We start from the raw sequence: 18,226 nt of genomic DNA on the forward strand, positions 1-18,226 counted from the left end.
TTGCGCATAATAACATTATTAACGCATAACATTAGATTATAACATAAAAAAACAGCACATAATCCAGATCAAGGCGTGATATTAGGCTCTAGGATGACATGGGAGTGTAACATCTCAAATATGTGCATTTTTTCAATCTTCATTCATTTATCTGGTCATTTGTCCGGTAGATGCATGGGGAAAAAACGACCACCAAAACCCGTGATCAGCATGTGACCATGGGAACTAAAACATTACTTTGAATATTTTCTAAGGTAAAAAATAGTCTCTCAACACGCATTTCATTACTGCATCTGAAATAAGACCAGAATTCATCATTTGAAGTGGTCAACGTGAATAAAAATCATTTCTCTCTTTATTGCCTACATGTGGCCCTCTTTATATTGTGACATATTAATAGAAACTATTCAACAATGATATTCTTTGTGTCAGCAAACATCCAGAGCAAAAAAAAATGTGAGTTGAGAACTCGAGGCAACAGAACCAAGTAGGAGTTGTGCTATGTTTCTACAACAGTCAGTGACTTCTGTCCAATCAATATGAAGTCAATACCCCGGATTGTTTTGATCAGAAGAAAAGGGAACTGCAATTGTACCAAGCAGTAACACAACATACAAGTTTGGCAGGTCCAAACTGCAAAAGAGAAGAGTACACATACAGCCCTCTAAAAAAAAAAGTGACCACCCAATAGCTAAATGTTTAGTTAATTATGTCTCGAAGCGCATGAAAGCAACACTTAAGAGGCATGAGGTCTCCCAATATGGAGCTAATTCATGGCATGTTGTCTTAAATTCACTTTACACTTCACCCAGAAAAGAAATTCATGTCTAATCCTAGTGGGTGAATAAAGATGCAAATAAACACCAACTTAGAGTAAATGAGTGGAAAAACACAACACAGAGGGATCCCAAGAGTCTACACATGTCTGCATATCATTTATTCTGTATACAAAATGAGTACACATCAATATAATGCATCTTTACTGAAATGTTTGGGTAAAGCTTGCTTTTAAGTCTGCAGGTCAAATATATTTTTATGTAATATATGACACAGTTAACCAACTTTTTGAGCACCAACTTCTGGAAAAGAAATTAATTTGTCTATTTTAAATATATATGTCAAAGATTCTCAATTCTAATTTTACTTTTTTTTCTACTTAAAACAGTAATAACTAGTGGAAATGCATGATAATCCTCTTTAGCTACTCATACGTCTTAGATTTTAACTTAAGGATATTATGTATGCAAATTAACCATTGCAACAAATCACTCTCTAACATTTATAAATGCTTCAGTTACTGATCATCTCTCTGATTATATTTGATATATATTTTCAAATGTATTTTCAACTCCTAAGCATTCAGACAAAGTTGTCCTATACTAATGGTTGGGGGAAACTTTACTCAACAACAACATTGTCATCTTGGCTACATCCCAGATCCTTCATTCTCTGTTTCACTTCCAGGAGGATTCTGTTACAAGACAACAGAGGATTTAGGCAGAGTTATATTGGCTTTATTGATACCACTTTTATTTAACTAAAAACAACATAATTAAGGTTTACATTAAGCAAAAAAGTAAAACTTACATGGTTTAGCTCCTTCTGAGCACCGCCTCCATTAAACAGCAGGTTCGGACTGTCCTCCTGTAAATGGGGTTGATTCATTTATTCCAAACATAGCCCAATATTTATATACATACAACATAAAGACTCTATTTTCCAATAGTGTCCATAAGATTTCATTGTCAGTAACATTCCACATCTTTTTAATGCTGGTCACCTGATATTTGCTGCAGGTGCACTAAGAAACAAAGTAGCCTAGATGTTAATGGCCTGCCTTCACTTCACTGTGTCCTCAGACTGCAAGCCTGTATATAGCAACACAGTCATGGTGAACGCCTGAGTGACTTGCTCGATAGAGTTACACTTCATACCTGGTGAACAAAGAAGTGATTCTCAAGTCTAAGTCCAGCTTCTGGACATGGCTGTTATTCATGATGCATAGTTTCAGGTGGATCGTATCTCCCCCTCCCTGTGCAGGGACCTGACTGTCCTAAATCAACTGACTGTCCTTTAATCAAAACTTAGTTGCTATTTACTTTTATTTTGAAAAATGAGAAGTTGAAGAAATGATGTGAAGCTTGGAAGAGTTTGAATCCTTTACAAAACAATTTGTGTATTTCAGCAAAAAACAAATGCAACGACAAAGCATTCAGCAAATGTGAAGGAAAGTCCAAGTGACAGAGAACTTACATATGCCATATCCATCTCTAGCAGCTCTGCAGACTCGCTGGACTCAGTGCTGCAGCCTCCAGGATAACACTCTGATGCACGCTTCTCTCGGATTTTCTGCAGGAAGTCAGACGCTGTTGATTTCCTCAGGAGTGCTATTACGCAAACGGTTGACACAGATGTATTCATATCTCAAATAAGAAGCTGAGTATAGGTAGTTGCATTATGTCATGAGACAGCAGTTCCTGAGAAAAAAAACCCAAAACAAACATCTCACCTCCCTCACAGACGTAGGTGATCATGAGCATCACAGTCAGCAGTGTTGCAGCCATGTCCTCGTGCTCTCTCGGGCTCTTCCACCTCTCGATTGTTGTGCCCCCCTGTCAGCTCCCAGCACTTTGTGTTTGTCACCTGAGAAAGGGGCCTCGGATAGATACGGGGAGGGAAGGAATGTGTTGTTGGGTGAAGAACACAGTGTCCTCAGTGGCATAGATAGACATCATTTGTATGTATATTTGTGTTTGGGGAATACATTGTCCTGCAAGTTCCTTTTTGGTTTGCAAATGTTAACGTATGTATGAACTTTGTATTTGTTGCAAAGAGGAACTATAATTGCTGTGTCATGTGACTATCTGCAGGATATCTAAATGACAGTGCTCTTCCCTTTGCCACTTTTTGACTTGAAGCAGAAACATAGATGATTATAATGTCGTAAGTATTATTTGTGTCTGAGGAGCTTCTTATTGTTAAACCACAGTCAGTAGAGCTGCAGAGCAATGGGGACAATCTGCAAATCTAAATGCCTTGACGCTTGATGATGCTGCCACCTAGAGGATAGATGTGCTTTAACTCCAATACACTACTACTGTGACTGCCTGTGGGCCCACTGCTTCAGAATGGAAATTCTTGTAAAATTATCTACACAAATAGCTATATCTCACACATCACATGATTTGTTATGCAACCACAATTCATATGAGTCCAATGATAATCACTCACTCAGTGAAAGATAAGTTGACAGGTCCTAAGAAACAACAATGTTGAGCTTATAGTGTCACTAACACAAACACAATACAATTGAAAAAGTGCCAAGGAATACCACAATAAAGCCACAAAACCACCAAGGATGCATAAAAATCTGAAACATAATTAAAATATTAAAATAATGGTATCCAGAACAGCTAAAACAGGAACATCTGGGAGTAAAGTGTGATGTAATTAAAGATTTAAACTGCCCTCAGGATGAAAGTGGAATACGTTTTAGAATAAAAAGAGAGTAAATGGTAAATAGTAATTTATGGCAGCAACTTATAACAGTAATTGTTTTATAGCCCTGAACTTGGAAATGTTCTCAGTAGCATTTAACTGACCCTGCAGCGGTTTTCAGTCCTGCAAAGGCCTGTGGTGTGTGTTTATCCGCACTGATTTACCAGCTATTAATCAAAACCAGAGGTACTTTTCCGATGAGGTCCTGGTTTTTTTTTCTGTCTTTCTTTCCTTTTTTACTCTGCCAGCTGTTAGACGATTCACTTGGTGACGGAGAAGCATTACTTTCTTATTATATCCAGATATGGTGACATTCCACTAAGTTATAGTTATGTAATGTTATGTAAGCATTCTTTTGCAGCAATGATGTTTGAAAGGCGAGTGAAACCAGGAGACAAACCCAGAATCTGATGATCTGTGGGCAGGACACAGCGTTTCCAAAGTGAGAATAAGACGTAGGCCAATTATCAGCAAACTGGTCTGAAAGTTAGTCAGAAAGTTCTCACATACCTTTCATTATTGAAACTCTGGGACTTCAACTTCCCAAAATAAAGCAAGAGGTATCCAAAGAGCCCATGCAAATTATTGACTCATATTAATATGTGTATGATAAATTATATGCATCCATGGTCATAGCCTCTTTCTCTTTTCTTGGTCTAGGCTACTTATTGGTAAAACTGTGGGCGTCACAGACACCTGAATGATTTTCAAACCTTGGCAGCGATAAGCATCACAATTGGCTCTCACATTATTGACCGACAGGTGGCGCCACAGTCTAAGGTAACAACCAGTTTTTTTACAGTCTATGAATCAAACCAAAACGCGTGTTCCCCGGATTCATTTCACCTTTATTCAGGTAATCAGCGAAACACGTAGACTCTTCGTAGACTCTTCCTGACATAGCCTACCCTGTATTATGCCGACGTTAGATCCGGATCACAAACAGGTGGGGTTTTTTTCTGCTGATATTTTGCCTAAAACACTGGTTGTATAACAAACGAAAAGATTTAAATCATACATGTGAGCTCTCCACATTCAAGTTACAGTACATCATGTTTCAATGTACGAAAATAAAAAAATTTCGAGCTAGCCAGGAGTCGAACCTAGAATCTTCTGATCCGTAGTCAGACGCGTTATCCATTGCGCCACTAGCCCTATGAAGTACTGTCCATATAAGGTATCACTTATATAGATTCATATATAGACTTTGGGCCGACGGACTTACTGGATGGTAACGTTTAGGCAACATATTTGGTAAAAACCTTCTTAGATCAATGTGAATGTGTACTATAGTTATTAGTGTAACATGAAATTCATGCTCTCAACCTCACTTGTACTCTGTGTCTCATCGGTTTGTACAGCGATGACCAGCGTTTCACCAGCGGGACCAGCAGTCAACACAACCCAACAAAAAGACAAAGTTAGTGAAACAGGCGACGTTTTGACTCGCGTAAATGGCCACATGTGATATAACCAAAGACGATAAGGACTTTGATATTACACATACGACACGCATTTTGCGCTTTAGACTTCAATTTCGCTGAGGGTGAGTGTTTAAAAGTCGAGCCAGCCTGGAGTCGAACCTAGAATCTTCTGATCCGTAGTCAAACACTGGCCCACGAAAAACTAATCTTGGTAGCGATACGAGCGCTGATTGGCTACGTGGTTCAATTCTTGGTAGATTTAGCCTCGCATCACCAGGCTCTTCAGACAAGCGAAGAGCCTGGTGTCCCGTTACCTCGAATTTCGTCTGCATTCTGGTTCCTGTCTGTAGCGGAAACCGAAATCACCAAATTCACCAAAATAAAAGTGTTCACCAACATAAAACTTATAAAATAAACATTAACTTGTAATACAATAAAAGCAAAATGTTAACTTAATGGCTCGGGGACTTTCTTGTAAATTATATTCCTTAAATTAAAGAGTTTTACCGCATTTTATTAGCTCCGTGCTTTTATTTTGAAGGAAAGGTCTACCTCTCTCGCCCTGGATCTGTTTCCTACCAAAACAGCCAGTCAACGGCCCCAGACTAGGTAGATTTGTGGTAGCATACGAAAACGTGATTGGCTATCACTACCAAGATTTACCTCGACCTACAGGTGGCAGCGGCCCCACAGGCCCAATACGAGCGCTGATTGGCTTGTCACTACCAAGATTTACCTCGACCTACAGGCGGCAGCGGCCCATGAGAAGTGATGCAAAAAAAAAAAAAAAAAAGGTGGTTCGCCTCTCAGGACTGACCAATCAGGTTCTCTGTTACACAACAAAAGATAGTACCCAGAGCGATAGTACCTACACAGAATCACTCCTCATCTATGTATCTGTCTATGATAACAGCATCTCCAGTCCTCAGACCTACCGTATGTGAAGATGGCATCATCCACTGAACAGATAGTGAACTTATATTTCAGAGTATTGTCCCTGGGTTTTAACTCTTGGGATCTTGCACTGAGAGTACATGCAAGACATTAAATAAAATTTCTACAATACATATGTTGCAAAACCTAAACGGGTCATTCTATGAAAATGGTAGCTTTTTGAACAGCAATTTCATGTTTCATTTGTATTATTTTTTTAACAACTTAAACATGGTCACATAACAGTTAACCACTTGCCATTATAAATCAACATAAATTACAGCTTAACATTGTCAACATATGAAGAGAAGGTGCTGACTAACCATGTGCTCTTCAAAATGGACACACCTCCAATTAACTCTTAACCCCAGAAGATGTTTGCAGAGATGAAGTAGTTTTTCAAAATAAAGGGTTTTACAAATAGTAACACCAGTGACATGAAATCAAGGGACAGCTATTTTTTGTAAATTATTTAAATTATTTATTGATATTTTCATTATTTTAAGTATTATACTAAATAACACTTTCCTTTGTATTATAATCTTTAAAACAGGAGAAAAACATTTATTTAAATTCAAAATATGTCACTGAACCATGACTCCTTACCCGAGGGACAAGCCAAATTCATGGCACTAACAAGATTTTCAAGATATATTTTAAAATAAATGTGCATTATAACTGTCTTATGCATGGTTTAATAACAAGAAAACACTTTAATTACAAAAAAACATGTATATTTTGTGTCATTGTTGAACACTTTTGAGCGCTTTTCCTGGTGAATAATGTAGGGACAGGAAAGTGACCATTTCTATAGAATGACCCAAACACAAAATAAGTGTTTCAGGGGACATCAAAAAAGATGTTCAAATACATCTTGACTTTAGCAGTGATTCTCATTGATTCACATGGTGAAATAGTTAGGTCAGCCTCAGTCTCTTGCCAGGTCCATTATTTGTTTCTATCCACAGAAACACTTCTGATATGTTGGGAGTTTTTTTATGGACATGACTTGTCAGATTGTTTTCTGAATTTGTTGCAATGTTTTCTCTGTTTATGTGGTGCATTGACCTCTGAAGATTGTTATGGGCCTAAGATATAGATATAAATGATTGCGTGCCACAGTTTTTACTGAGATTGTCTTGTTTGTACATTTACACTAGACTACAAAGGCTTCATACTTGTTTGTACAGGACTTACAGTTTAAAAGTCGAGCCAGCCAGGAGTCGAACCTAGAATCTTCTGATCCGTAGTCAGACGCGTTATCCATTGCGCCACTGGCCCTCTGACATGTGAAAATCAAAGACACATTTTTCCCCAAAGTTTTGACTCTCAGGCAGGGTTGGTTTCGGATTTCGTCTTCTTATCTAAATAATGTTGACCAAATACTAAACTAAAACGATTATTGATACAATAAAAAAAGGCGAAATTTGGCAGGAGTCTAGATATTCAACCTGGTATGGGAGTAAATTGCCGGTAGCCTACCTTACAGAGGCTACATCCCTGCCCACCTGTAGGTCGAGGTCAATCTTTTGTCTTATCAACTCCTGCTCCTGCCAGAAGCTCTATGCCAGAAGCTAAGTGCACATGCACAGTTACGTAGATAGAGATAGACCCCTCTGCCCACCAAGAATAGAGAGGACATCCACCGATCTTCACCTGCTGCTTTTGAGGTATGAAAGAAGCTTTTTTTCATGAGCTGTATTTTTTTGTCATACTTTCCTGACCTTTTGTATGAATTAATCCAAACCTACCTAGTTTGAATCATAGTTTTTGTTGACTATCAACATGGTTGGTTAGCATGTCATTGTGTCTAGCTAGTAAGTTACATGATGTTTTGTCGATAGGGTTAGGGTTAATGGAATAAAAGTTAATTTATTTGATGTCATACAGTGAATCATCTAAAAGTGGAGTAACGTTACATGTTTAGTTTTTTGTATTGCAAATTGCATTCTTCTTGTCTCACACTAAGCTATTGGGTTTTAAATTAATACCACCAGTAACTTCTGCACATTGACTCAAGGCCTATGTTTGTTCTACGCAAAAAAAACTCCAACTGTTCTCTGATAACTATTACTAAATAACTAAATAATACTATAGTATTATTGTAAGACAATGCATATTTTAGGAGTACTATGTGCATTGAGACAAAAGCAAAAGTTAATCAGTGAAGTTTAATGTGTTTTTAATATGTTGCAACAGAACATCATTTTCATCTTCATTAATTCAGACATGGAATACAAAACTAATTATACACACTCATTCAACCTTTATTTAATCAGGTAAAAAAAAAAAAAATACAATACCACATGTTACATCTCCTGTGGGAAACAGTAACTCGACAAACAATGACGAGAAAGACACAGAACTAGAGAAAAAAATGATATGGGTTTATTCACAAAGAATGAGTCTGAGCAAACAAATGAACAGAGGATTACTACCAGGTGGATGAGGGAAGGAGGGCCGTGAGGGTTGTGCCAAAGAAATAAAATAAACAAATAGAACAAAACTGGGCCTGACTACCTCTAACTGTGTGAGGGAAAGAAAAGAACACAAGGCCTGACTAACTGATCTAACAAAATGGCTGCTGAAAAACCATACACAAGTGGCACCAACCCATAACCTAGTGACTCTAACATAAAGGAACTACGTGAGTGAGGTAATGTAATTAAATGTATAGGGTACCCCGGTCTTACCTCGGCCAACCTCCCTTTACCACAAACCCTCTTTAACAAAACTAGAGCCTTTAGATCACCAGCTACCAGCTCAGGCTTTAATTTCCACCAAGATCTAGGGAAAGAGAAAACAAACAAAAAAGAGAGAACCCCACCAGACACTGTTTCAGCTGAAATAGTGGGATCATGTAACACCACATAATAACAGCATAACAAAATAACACAAAAGCAACAATATTTTTTTTTGTGTGTGTTTGTATGTTGTGTGTAGAACTGCTGGCAGAATTGCTGTTGCCATGATGCTGAGAAAAATGCCAAGCACACAGCCCCCACCCAGCACGCTGCCACTTCCTCCCTTCGCTCCTTCTTGGTTAGGAAGATACTTAAACCCAAACCTTGTAAGCAAACATTGTATAACACATTTTTTTTATATTTAGTATGTGTTCAATACTCATGATGTTAATGTTTGTTCTTTCTGTTTTGTTTTTAGCTTTGACCCAGGGATGCATACGGCCGTTACCCACCCTCGTCCACCCCACTGTATCCACTGAGCTGGGTGACAGCACCCTGCTGGCAGTGGCAACTCTGTTGGAGGAGGAACATTTGATACGTATGTTTATACTTATTTAAAACACAGAACACAATATTAATTAGTGCAAATTTTTCTGTAAACAGTACTGTTGATTTAGTTTTTTTAAATTTACTTTTATGGTTTGATTTAAATGGATAATAAAGTAAAGATAAGTGAAGTAAAGTGAATTTGCATTTGTTAATTTCTTAGTTTTTTCCAGCACAGCAAATCCTTCCTCCAGCTGCCTGGATAAACATCTTCCCTGAAGTGGACCAGAGGTGGATTTCCAAGGCTGTTTAGGTGGACAGCACAGGGGCTTGTTGAGCTGGACCTTAGCTGTCATGGTCTGTGTCTTTCGTCCCCTTTTGAGTTCCTGTGTTATTCTGGAGGTCAGTGTCCTGTCTTCCTGTGTGCTCCCTGCTGTGATTACCTCACGTGTCTCACCTGTGTCTGATTGCCCCACCTGTGTCTCGTTAACCTCAGTGTTCTCCTTTTGTCTTTGTCTAATTGTCTGTTGTCCATGTGCAGCATTTTGTCCTTCGTGAGCTTTGTTCTTGTGTTCCTCCCCTCGTGTTTCTACCTGTGAGTTCCTATGTTCCCAGTCTCTTATTTTGTGAATTTCTGTTGTACTTCGCGTTAGTATTTTGGCTTGTTGACCCTTTTTGGTTGGTACTTTGTTATTTTCTAATGTACTTTGCAGACTTTTTGTTTACTTTTTAACTTTGGTGGTATCCTCCACAGGTGCCACGGAAGATTCTCCTCCATTGGAAAATTACTTTGGACATCCTCTGCTGCTGTGGATGCCAAGGAAGTTGTGGCAGGTGAAACTCACTTACCTCGCCTGCCGCAACTGCAAGAGGAAGGTCATCAGCTGGAGCCATGCCATCGTCTCCCAGCTTGACATTGCCCACAGGGTGCAGTTCCCTTGTATCCTGACATCTAAACTTGCCTGTGACACCGAGGTGGCGAGTTTAATGCGTCAGCGAGGCCTGGGTAACAGCAGCAGCCAGATCCAGAAGAAACTGCTCGAGCGTCACACTGAGGTCTTGTTGCACTGGACAGTCCAGTACCTCACAGACTGCAAGGGGATTGCCAGCGCTGTCAGGTCAGGCCTGATCCTGCCCCTCACATTTGAGCCAGTACCTGCAATGCCAGTCGTCCCAAAACACCGGTGGCTGATGCAGGTGTACGCCCAGGATGTCCTGCAGAGGCTGGAGGAGATCAAGGCCAGCATCACATCGCAATATGGTCGGATCTTGAAGATGGATTCAACAAAGAAGGTGACCGGAAAGCTTGCAGGACACAGCTATGGCACCTCTACCTGGGCACGGACAGGTAATCATGTCCGTACTCACTGTCAGTGAAGGTTTTGGTCTTGGGCCGATGATCGAAGGTCTCATCATGAGATACAGAGAGGCTGGGGTGGCTCCTCCTGAGATGTCGACCGAGACTGCTGTGGCAACACTCTTCTGAGGAGGATGTTTGAAGAGTGGGGGCAGATGAACATCCGGTTGGACATCTGGCACTTCATGCGGAGGTTTGCTGCACCAGCTCTACGCCACTTTCATGAGTCGCCTCAGTCACTGTATTTTCATGTGGGACCTGGATGACCTGGATGACCTGATGGCCCTGAAGGAGGCCAATCGTGCAGAGCTAGAAGCTGAATAGAAACATCCTTCTGAGGCTGATGTGATGCGCTCCATCAGTCGAAGCGAGCTCGCTCTGCATTGCAGGAGAACCACCCGTGGAGCCCAGGAGAACCAGGCTCTGATTGAGGGACTTATCCAGACCTTTGACGGGGATGCTGGCTCTGACACGCTGGACGTCCCTCTCATAAACTCGGCCCGGATGAGAGAAAGATCCTGAAGTCCCAGCGGAAGCATGTGGCCTGCATCCAGGATCCTCCAGGTGTACAGCTGTACACGCAGACGGGAACTCTAGTGAAGGGAGGGCACCGTCTGCCAACACACCGCTGTGCAAGAGGGTCAACGTCACTGGAGTCATACCATTTGCACATGAACAGATTCATCCTAGGTAAATATGCAAATCCTTTCTCCTCTGACTTCATTAAAATGTTAAACTATGTTTAGATTAAATAAAATTACAATTTAGTTAATTGATCATTTAGAAATTGAATTAACTACTAGTAGTAAGCTACTGTATTACCAGCTGGTCCATGACCGGCTCTACTATCGTGAAACCAATTGAGCTTCTGTATAAAAAAGCACTCAAAATCTTAGACAAAAAAAAACGTTTTCTTACCATCATTGTAACATTCTAGTGAAATATAATTTGCTAAGTTTTCCTAATTTTTGTAAATTCTCCTCTGTATGTTTAATATATAAAGTACTACATGGCCTGGCGCCATCTCCACTTAAAGAGTTTATTGCATTTAAACAAACGAGGACCACCAGATCAATTACTAATAGGGACTGTGTGGTTCCATACAGGAAAACCTCTTTCAGTCAAAATGCCCTGTCTACGAAAGGAACTGCAATCTGGAACACACTACCCTTACCCATAAAGGAATGCCCTACCTTGACTACTTTTAAGAGCCACCTGAAGGTATGGCTTAGAGCCAACCAAACATGTAATCACCTTTAATGTTCTAACTGCATGCTTCTAATGTACAGATCTGTCTGTCTCTAATGTACTGACCTGTTTTAACATATAAGTACTAGTAATGTGTTGTAATATTGTATGTGTCTATGCTATTTTCTACTTAAAATGTATTCTAACCTTTTGTATTGTAACACCAACCTGCCTAGAGGACTCCAGATGGAAATTAGCCCACGGGCTACAATCTGGCACATTTGCACGTACTACGGTACATGTTTTATTAATGTGCATTGTCCTGACTTCTAAATAAATAAATTACAAATTACAAACTGTAAGAAAAACTGTTCATGCCACACCTTAATGTTTGCTAGTTCATTTGTAGTTATATTAAGTTGAGTTGACCAAGATCTTGAGTTACGTTGTAAATTTGATTTGGCTGGTTTTGGGGTAAAATAAAAACCCATTGTTGCTTTGAAACTGCTCCTGTGTTCTGTGCCCCTGACATATTTTAAAAGGAAATGTTTGTGTGATCTTGCTTTTTTTTGTTTTTACATTTTAATTTACAGGTACCATGGGAGGTGAAGTGACACGTTCTTCCAGGCGTATCTTTTGGATGGACTGGCTGAGGACCAGGCTGCTACAGCAACTATTGATGTGCAACAGCCACATTTTTACAATCATCTTCTCCGCCATGCTGTCAATATTCTTGCAGAGGAGGTTCATCCCTTACATTGGGCCAAGAAAATACACTGGTAGATGACTATTATATTTGTTGTTTTTTGTGACAATAACATTAAAGTTTACAACATTTTTTTTACCACCGAGTTATTATATAATGTCCTGGTATATTATCTAATTGTTTGTCATGTGACGATCCGGGGTTGTCTGTGCGTTTCCCTTCCCCCCCTGCAGTGGCTGTAATAATCGGGAACACCTGCAGCCGTGGTTCCCGGTGCCTACAATGATGGCTGGCCAGTCTGCTTGCGTTCTCTCTCCTTGCCACCAGCTGGAAGCTCGGCCCGAGCCACCATTGTTTTCTTTTGTTTTGTGTGCTGGTTATGGTTCTGTTCGCATTTATTCCTTACGTTGTAAATAAATTTCACACTTATTATTGATCCTCTGTCCTCCGTTTGGTTGTTTTGTTGTGGTCACTGAGCCGGGCCATAACAAGGTTTTTATATTTTAAAGGTAAGCTTATGGGGGGGTGGAATACCTTTATCAGCAAACTGGTAAAGTCCCCTGCAGGACTACAAGTTGGCTACTGAAGAGTCAATGACCACGAATGTTCATATAGAGGGGGATGAAGGTTATGCTGAACTTGAGGAGTTGTGATGTCCCGATCTTTTGGCACAGAAAGACCACCTGCTGCGTCCTCACAAGCGTCGTTGTCTGCAGGGTCTGTGGTCCCATCATCTCCAACTCCTCTTGCAACCTGCACCGTGGCATCACTGTCTGTTACGGTCCCTCGGCATTCATGACACATAGGCTGGAGCTCGACTGGTGCACAACTTTTATTTCCTCTTTGGCGCCGTGAAACTAAAAAACACATGAAAAGATTTAATTACATAATTGCCAATATTAAAAAACATACTGCACAATAAATTCAATACACACTCGCGCTCCTCATCCTTATTCATACGGTTTAACAACACGTCATTCATAAAAACAATTCATTGTAGCTGTCAACCCAATAAACAAATAAACAAACAAACAAACTTTACCTCATTTCGCCTACCAAGGGCGTAAACTCTTTGCTTCAAAACGTATCCGCTCCACACACATCTCTTCTGGCAGTGGCTAAACAAACACCACAGTCAAAGTTGCATTTATGCACACATTCGCATGTTGCATCAACATATTTAAGTTACATACCATGTCCTAATGTACTCACCATTGTGTCACTGTTGCAGCATTCACTTCTGGGAGCTGGATAGGGGCCTCACTCATTAGCTTGGCATTGGTGATGATGCACTCTCGGATGTGCTTGTAAACATATTGTCAGGATGGGGAGGGGGGGAGGGGGGTGGACCCAAATGCAGACAACTCCGTAGAGTTCAACAAAAGATATTTATGAAAAAAAGTAAAAAAAAAAAAAAAAAAAAGGCCTTCAAAGTCCAACAGAAAAGAACAAAGTATCATGGGCCTTAGTCCCTGACAGGGAAAAAGAGGAATACAAAGTACAATAGAAAATAACAAAGTTCAAAACAAGAGACTGGAAACATAAAAACTCACGGGGAGACACATGAAAGAAAAACATAGCGTGGAAGAGGGAACTGGCGCAGAAAGCAATGCAGACGAGACAAAAGGAGAACACCAAGGTTAAATACACAAGGGAATAAGACACAGGTGGTGCCATCAACACAGGTGAGACACATTAGGTAATCAAACAGGTGGGAAACTTGACAGGAAGACGGGGCAGGACACAGACTTCAAAATAAAACAGGAAACAACTAAACAGAGGAACACACGGAGGATGTGATGTGACACACGTGCCACCATTGAAGCGTGACTCCCTCATAGCGCACAACAGCATTTGGGTAGAGAGCACAGAGCCTGGCTTTATGAAGATGGCCGCCACCACTCTGTTGCAATCAATCCACTGTGCAGGAATGTGAGCCCCAATGAAACACCTGCAAATTACAACAGAATACATATATATATCATTATCAATAATATATAAGTGTGTGGACCTGGCTCTTATGTGTGGTATTTTTGCACGAGTTTTCCTTTTTTGTTCGTTTGTTCTGTTTTGTTTTTCTTGTTTTGTCTTCTTTTATTTGTCATCTACACATTGATTTTTAATATCCTTGCATAGTTATGGTGTCTTGTTTTTTTTTTTTTTTAAATGAATGTTCCCATTTGTTTAAATTACTATTGTGTGTCATATGTAATGTATGTTTTGGACCCCGGGAAGATAAGCTGGTTGTCAAGACGTCAGCTAATGGGGATCTTTTAATTAAAAGTCTGTACAGGGGCTTTAACTACAGTATACTAATAAAGATAGAGATGCTATTTCAGCCAGTGTCACTTTTTAGACAAGACCCTGAGTTGGCTTAATTTAACACACCTTTTGGTGCTCTCCACACCTGGTGCCACAATCTTCTTAGTGGCCCTGAATCATCCGTGTTTTAGGGTGGCTTGGTGACGTGGTGGGTTCATGGTTTTCTTCTCGTCATACTCCCCTAACGCCTGCCACAGGGTGATGATCCTGGTGCACTCCTCTCCAGTCAGTCTCTGAGGCAAACCAAAAACTCTGCCAAGTCCTGCACCGCTCCATACACCTCAATATTGTCAGGTCCAACAGAATCCTACAATGAAAGATAGTTTTAACCCTGATTTTGTTTGCAAACATGTAAATATTCATTTAAAAAGGAACCTGGCCCGGCTTACATCATGTGAAATGGACTCTTCAGGTGTTGGAGGATCAATTTCTGCTGATAATTGGTGCACTGGGGCTACATGAAAAAGGGGAAATATTTAGGTTAAATTTGTCTTAGCATCCTTATGACAAATATATATTTATTGATAGTGTGACAATAAATGCCAAAACTAAATGAATACTGTAGTAAAACTCACAGCTATGTGCTCCAAGTGCTGGAAGGACCGCAGCGGTGACGCCACGGTGCAGGTTGCAGGAGATGTCACACAGGTGATGGAGGGACCACAAGTGGCCCACGTAACACACCGAACTGGATTTCAAAGAAACCCAGCAGGTGTTTTTGGTTTGCTGGATCTCCATGGTGCTGAATTAAAGCGTTTGTGGCCTTGGCAAGAACTGGACTGGAACTGAAGCGAAGCGGTGTCCGTGAGATTGAGACTCTCATCAGCCCGTTTCCTGAAGCAAGGTTCCATCCAAGTTAAAAAATGAGAATATAAAGAAAACAGAAACAGATGTAAATTACACAGTTGTGAAAGATGAGATGAACAACACATTTGATAACACAATATACAGCTGTGTATATTGTATTCCTTGCTCAGCAAAACTAGGAAAATATGGTAATTTACTCAAATTCTTTCATTAAACCAATATGACTATTGACTATATGACTATATATATAATTATATAACTTTTACATTTTTTAAAAGTGAGATAACAGCACTGTAGTTAAAAATGTTCTTCTTTTGTCAACACACATGCAAACTCAATTAAACCTCAAACCAGTAAACGACTGCTGAATGAATCAGTTTTTCAGGAAGGTAGACACCAGGTGAAATACTGAACAACAATGGCCAGATCGTGTCTGTATATCAAAAACTTGTTTTCTGAAACATCCAGAAAAAACAACATGTACATGAATTTAAAACAAAACAAAACATGGAGGGCAACCTGAGTAAGACAACAAGAAAAACTGGTTCAACAGCCTGTTGAAAGACCAAGTCCATGTCCATCCTCTCACTCATCCTCCTCCTCCTCATTATCATCCTCAACTACCAGTTCATTTTCAAACTCTTCACCCTCATCTTCCTCCTGCTGCTCTCCTTGTCTGGCCTGAGCCAACATCTCTCTCCCTGCTGTACATGGCTCCCCTTCTTTGAAACAGTGGATCAAATTGTCCTCACTCATTGCCATCAGCTGCCACGGTCAGGTCACACCGGGCCACACACACCTTATCCCGCCTGTTTATCTCAAGCTCCTCGCTAACTAGCCTCCTTCCTACCTCCACCACGCAGCCTGGCCCTTTTAGCTCAGTTTTATTTCTTTCACTTCTTCTTGTTGGCGTCGACAGAGAAGAGAAGAGAAACGTCCAGCGGCTGCTTCTCCCAAGTTTTCCTCTGCATATTTTACGACAGAAAGTTTGAATTTCAAGCTGAAGCCATACTTTTCGCTGCACCGGAAAAGGGCGAAGAAGGCTTCTTCTTGTTTTTTTTTCTGACTCGGCATTTATTTGGAACCAGTAATTTACGTTTTTACATTTATTTTATTGACAATAGCTGTAAAGGATTGACTTACGTTTGTTGGTTTAAAGTCTCCTCCTGGTACTCGAGAGGAAATTGTGATTCGTCAATTTCTGGTAGATTCTTGGTAGCGATACGAGCGCTGATTGGCCACACGATTCAAATCTTGGTAGATTCTTGGTAGCATACGGCAACGTGATTGGCTGACAGGTGGCAGCGAGGCGGTAACTTCCGGTCGGACTTTCTCTCTTTTTTTTTTTCAAACCGCAAAAGTCAGTAGTCAGAGGCCTCACGCTGATTGGTCAATTTCTGGTGGAATTCTTGGTAGCGATACGAGCGCTGATTGGCCACGTCGTTCAAATCTTGGTAGATTCTTGGTAGCATACGGCAACGTGATTGGCTGTCACTACCAAGAATTATCTTTGACCTCGACCCACAGGCGGCACTAGCGCTGGAAAAGAGAGTAACAAGCGCCTCCTGGTGGCGGAATATGGGTATTGCAAATAAAAGCGCCCAAGAACTGACATCTCTGCATTGTTGGTGAATGAGCATGTGTGATATTTTAAATAATTTAAGGACATTTCTATATCACCCACGTTAATAGCATCATCGTGGACCCTTTACAGATAAACATTAACACATAGGCTAGTAAAAAATACAAAAACGGTCTACATTTTTAATATTTCAATCTACATTTTGTAATAAACAAATTATAAGTATAATTTGATATGACCAAGACACCTAAAAAAACAAAAACACGGCAGTTTTCATCAATTTACAAGCAAATGGGCAACACATACATTGGGGTGAATGAGTTTTCTGGGCACTTTTGCAATACCCATATCCTGAATCCATATCCATGAAAAAAGTGATGCAGAAACACATTTTCACCGTGGTTCAGCTTTTAGGACTGCTCAGTCAGCTTTTCTGTTACACAACAAAAGATACAGAGAATCACCCCTCATCTATGTATCTGTCCATGATAACAGCATCTCCTCAGACCTATGTGAAGATCTGCCATAAAGAAGTATTATCCACTGAATTCAGAATATTGCCCCCCAGGTTTTAACTCTTGGGATCTCATCTTGCCCTGAGAGGTCAAGGCTAGGAAACACATGCAATGAATGAAATTTATTTAATTAATAACACATGTGCAGCAAAAAACGCCCAACACAACAGAAGTGTTTCAGGGGACACAAAAAGAGATGTTCAATAGGCTACATCTTGACTTTGGCAGTGACAAGAGAGTGGTGTTTTAAAATACTATATTATGATGTCGATATCACATGATTCACATGGTGATATATAGAATATAGTTAGGTCAGCCTCAGTTTTTAACCAGGTCCAATATTTGTTTGTGTCCACAGAAACACCTTTGATGTCTTGGGTTTTTTTTTTTTTTTTTTCTGTGGACATGCCCTTGTTAGATTGTTCAAGCTGTTTTCACAGTCACAGTCTTGTTTGTATATGATGAAGACTACATGAAGCACTACTATTTCTTCATATTTGAGTTTTGCTTTAAAAGTCGAGCCAGCCAGGAGTCGAACCTAGAATCTTCTGATCCGTAGTCAGACGCGTTATCCATTGCGCCACTGGCCCTGAAACACCTGGATACCTGAGACACAATTTCCCCGAGTTTTGACTCTCAGGCACGGTTGGTTTCAGATTGTGTC

Source organism: Trachurus trachurus (assembly GCF_905171665.1).
Source record: "Trachurus trachurus genome assembly, chromosome: 5".
NCBI lineage: Eukaryota > Metazoa > Chordata > Actinopteri > Carangiformes > Carangidae > Trachurus > Trachurus trachurus.